The sequence below is a fragment of the Phaethon lepturus genome, unplaced genomic scaffold (genome assembly GCF_000687285.1).
Source record: "Phaethon lepturus isolate BGI_N335 unplaced genomic scaffold, ASM68728v1 scaffold17602, whole genome shotgun sequence".
In the NCBI taxonomy this organism is placed as follows: Eukaryota; Metazoa; Chordata; class Aves; order Phaethontiformes; family Phaethontidae; genus Phaethon; species Phaethon lepturus.
This window is the reverse complement of record NW_010525275.1, coordinates 33,283-38,382: the sequence shown is the minus strand read 5'-3', so window position 1 is coordinate 38,382 and position 5,100 is coordinate 33,283.

Here is a 5,100-nt window from a genome sequence, read left to right as displayed (position 1 = left end):
CCTGCTGATTTTAATGGGCTTTGAACCAGGCCTTAGACACCAAATTGGGCTGTTTCCATCTGCAGTTTCTCCTTGTAATATATACAAATTCTACTCCCACACAGACGCACACATGCAGACATGTAAATACCAGATCCTCCCTTCGATCTTGCAGACACTTCAGCTATGAGGCATGTGAGATACAGGCGCTCACAGCCCTGGATGGCTGGATGCTGCCTTCTTTACCCGCAGTACCGATCCTGTCAACAGCAGCTTTGATCTCCCTGTTTGCATGGTGCAGAGGACTCAGACCATTGTATTCTCTCCCCAGACAGTGGAAAACTAGCCATCTCCTGCCATTCCTCCTCTATCCTCTGAAGTTTTGGTTCTTTTGCAAAGAGCAGAGCTGGCCAGAAAGGCTGGTGGCAGCCAGAAAAACAGTCAGTGATCTGAGACAAGGTGAGCGACGTGCAGGAATTTTGCCCCACAAGCTGGTGATTTTGTAGGTCAACGGAAGGTGAGGATGTGAGCTGTCATTTGGTGGATACAGTCCTGAGCTCTGTGGGTGGACTGGGGAGGAGTGAGGCAGGAGAAGCTGGGGAGAAGGGGCTGTGCCTCTGTGCAGCCACACATCATGAAAGGCAGTTCTTATCACATACTAAAACCCCTTGGCTGCTTCTTCATGGTGCATCTGGAGCTGGGAACAGTTTCCTTCCACTTCTTGGGAAGCGTTCCTGCCTCAGCAGTTTCACACCAGGACCTTGGGACACTGGGAGATGATGAATTTATCTGGCCAGAGCATGGTCCTGGGGTTGTATTTGCAAAGGAATGCAAAGTTATTGCTGTGTTTCTTTTATATGGTGACCAGGGCTCTTATACGGAAGTTTGTCCACCACCCTGGGCCAGCAGGTTCAGTAGGTATTTTGGGGATTACACTTTTCAAAGGCAAAAAGCGAGTGAAAAAGCAATCGTCCTTGTGAACAAGAAGAACATGTGTCTTGCTGCACACCAGAGACTAAACAATTTTTCCTGTCTTCTTCAGGAAAAGTCAGCAGGACTGGGGACATCTGGCCAAATGTGGGCTTTTGCAATGGGTAAGTGTGTCCATTCAAGCATGTCATCAAAGTCCTGTGGTGACTGACTCAATACAGCCCTTGGAGATCAGGTTCTCCAGTTCTAATCACACTGCAGGTTCCCATTTGTACTGAGGCCCACCACTGAGAGAAGCACCTCCACTGTAGACACAAAATATTAGGTGGAGAGGATCCCATTCCCAGGGTCCTGTCTTTTACTTGGAGAATATATTTTACCTTAAAGCTGTGGAGCATGAAGAGCAAATGCTCCACAGCCCACTGCACAAAGGAATAGGTTAACCTTGTGTCAAAAGCTGCATGGTCTCATCTCCTAACTCCTTGTTCTAACTTCTACTGGACGAAAACCTGCTGTTCCCAAACCTTCACAAGTATTTGCTCTTCCCTGGACTATATATTGTAAAAAACACCATTTGGTACCCGTCTCTATTGCTGCCATACAAAAGCAGCATCTCTCCCTCCCTATACATAGCTGAACTGTGGTAGACCATCTTGTTCAGACTCATTGGAGCTCTCATGCAGATGAGTGAATGAAAATTAAATTCACCCCTGCACCTATCTTGGAATCACCTAACAAATCATGCCAAGCAGCCACACCTCTAAGACTTACCAATTATTAGGATGAGAGCTGATGTGCAAGTCAGTGCTGAGACTGGATATTTGGTTGCTGCCACTGGAGACCCAGTTGTTCTGTTTTAGGACATTGCAGATCACAGGAAGAGAAAGCTTCCTCCCACAGTTCACTGCCTCCCGTGGTCACACCTCATGTCTGATTTCATCTCCAGGGAACAAGCTCTTGGTCCTCCTGCCCAGAAACCTGTGTTGTTGTAGTGATGAATTCAGATTTTCTGCTCCAGAAGAATCAGGTAGGGAATACCAGATCACAGCACACATTTTCCAAGCAGGTTTCTGCTGGAGACCTCCCAGGATAGTGTGGCTTGCCAGAGAAAACATGAAAACTATTGGCAGCTGATTTCCAAAAGAGTAGCTGGTTGTGGTTATTGGGCTCTGCAGGTTGAAGGCAGATGTAAGGTTACAACTCTAGGAAACTAAAAAGCCTGTTACAGTGCCCAGATGAGGACCCATCTCATAGGGTTTGTTGGATCCAAAGGGGTTGATGCATTTTGGGAAGCAGCTTTGTCATAGTCTATATAAAATGTCTGTCTGGAAGCTCGGATTCAGCAGAGGAGCGTGTTCAAGCTGTATGAGCTGATTCTCCTCAGGAGAGGTGAGAGCTTCAGCGGGTAGTGCTGTAGGACTCTAATCTATAGTATCAGTGTGAGGCTCACGGAATGCTTAAGAGGTCAAGCTTTTAATATGTGGTTAAATTCCCATACAATGTGCCTGTAGAGCTTTCTACAGGATTTAAGACCTTTTAATCAGTTGATTTCCACCCTGCTTTTTCTTTACTGTGTTGTGAGTCCACAGCCCAGTACCACACACAGTGACAGTAGTCTGACACACAGCATTGCTGGCCAGAAGTTTTTTGAGAATTGTGACAGTCTCCTCGGTCTAAGACTGTAGCTGTGGCTTGATCTGTCTGCCTTGTGGTCTTAAACCTTTATGGTTCACTCAAGAAATTTGCAGATACGAACATGGGAAACTTTTTTTCCTAAGATGGGAGCTGAGATCCTCAATATATTCATGATGGCAAGAGGGGTGCTATAAGAAATGCATTATAGCATGAGATTCATCAGATTACAGGAACTGACCATATTGCAATTTATGCACCATAGACGCTATAAGCTGCCAAAACTACTAACAAATACCATATGCCATGAATTGCCCCAGACTGAGAGCACATGATGCTTGGGACACTAATGACCTGCAGGAAATATAAAAGCCATGTACAGTAGAAGTAGACCCAGTCATTAATCAACATCATTCAAATGTTCCCAAGTCATTAACCAATGTCGTTCCCCATTTCCAGCTTCTCTTCCCTCCGGTTTTGTGTGGAAACTCCTGCCTGTGGGCTCTGTGCACATCACATGGTGGGAGATGTTAAAGGGTAAGTCATGACAGATAGCTGTGGAAACTCCTGGTTACATCCAGATGGTTGGAGTTCAGTCCCTGCAGAAAACCCAACCAATCTGGACCAGACCCAAACTGTGCATCTTGCATATGTCTTTCTCACTCATCTTTCATGAAGAATTATTCTTGCTCCTGGTGTTTCATGGCTGGTTAAGCAACAAGGATGATGACCCAGACCAGCCAGAGGGAGACTCCTGGTGTAGTCCTGAGCAGGAGAAGGGCTGATGGGGGATCAGAAGTTAGTGGAATCTGTGAGGCACATTCCCAGTACATATCCATGCTCTCTCCCACCTCCACCCACCCTGGCACCCTGGTGGTGGCAGTTCCCCTCTCTGCAGCCCATCTGGGGCACATGAGGAACTGCTTAAGCCTCCCTTTCCTGTAACTTACAGGAAGTTGGTGTCTGCCTGGCAGTCTGCGGGGCCTGCTGGAGCACTGCAGATATTTCTGGCACAGGCTCTTCCTTCCCCTGTATCTACAGATCCTGCTGATGAAGTCCCAGCTCTAGAGCAAACCCGCTGGGGCTGAACTGCACTGCCACAAAATCTCCAAATCCGCATCAGCTCAGCTTTTCATCTCTCCAATGCCTCAACACAATCCATGGGAAAAAGCCAGAGCGAGGAGGGCTGGTTTAAAATCCAGGGAGTTATTCTGGCATAGTGTTTCTAGTTGAAATGAGAGCTGACTGGCAGCTCATCATGAGGAAATAATGAGCAGGATACTGTTATGACAAACAGGGAAGAGAAAAATAGGTTTATTTTTTTTTTAAAAGATGCTTTGCTTTTGTTACTGTCAGCAACTCTATGGGAAGTTTCAACCCTCTGCTTCTTGTCCTGTTTTGTGGCAGTACCTCCCTACCTATGGCGTTTTTAGCTGACTGCAACTAGGAGTACAGCTTTCTCAAGGAGGATTCTGTGGGAGAACATAAGTTGGCACCAGATTCACCTTTTCCTTCTGCATTTTGGCTTTTTCATTTCAATTACAGCTGCAGTTCTTCATCAAACTGGAGGCCCGTGAGGAAATTCAAAGAAAGAAATTGAGCTTTGATGCCCTGAACTGGACTGTTCACCTCCTACTTATTATGTAGACAGGCCTCAGTGACAGAAATAAAAATGAGTAAAGTAATTGGAATAAAATTCACTGGCGGGGCAAATGCATGACATAAATCCATAAGAAAATCAAAATTTCAAACCAAAATCATGCTGACAGGCAGAATATTTTCTGATGTGGGCTAGGCAGTTGGTAGAAGATGCCCTATGCTAGGGGTGCTAAAGGTCCTTTCCCTATTACTCTGCTTCTTCTTATTGTGCCCTGCATCAGTGCAGCAAAAGACTGTAATGGTAACTGCAGCAGATGTAGAGAGTGGGGATTTCTAACATCATTTTGGCTGTCTCCTTTTCCAGCACTTCACAGCATTGCTTTTCAAATGGTGAATGTTCAAACCTGCATGAAAACAAAGAAAATCCTAGAAAAATGGAGATCACACAAAAACAGAGATAGAGAAACCTCAAGAACCATCAGAAATCACACCGTTTTGTGGTGCTGCAAGTTGCACTTCCTCTGGATTCACTGCTTTTCTCTAGAGCTTTTCCAGAGAGCCATCGGCCAAGGAAACCAGAGGTCCCAGGGGACCACGTGGGCTCTCGAATGGAGTCACACTACACATCCAGTGAGGCTGCAATCTCTTGGTCTCTCATGGAGATAAATTCCCCAACCCAGTGCCCACTCAGTTACTCATGAGCAAGGGGATTCCTATTTCTCTAAGCCATGTCCTTTTCCTGTTTAGGAGCATGCATAATTTAGCAGCAAGTTAGAGGCTGTCTTTCAGTCTGGATTTTATTACTGTATTTCTTTTTCCTTTGTCCCTTTCCCTCTTTGGCCTTACTGGTAATTACTCACACTTCCTTGAAATTAGCTTGAAAGGGACTTTAACGGGCCCAGCAGATCTTTTACAGGTTGCTGCAAGCACGACCTCACACTTCCACTGTACCCCCAATGG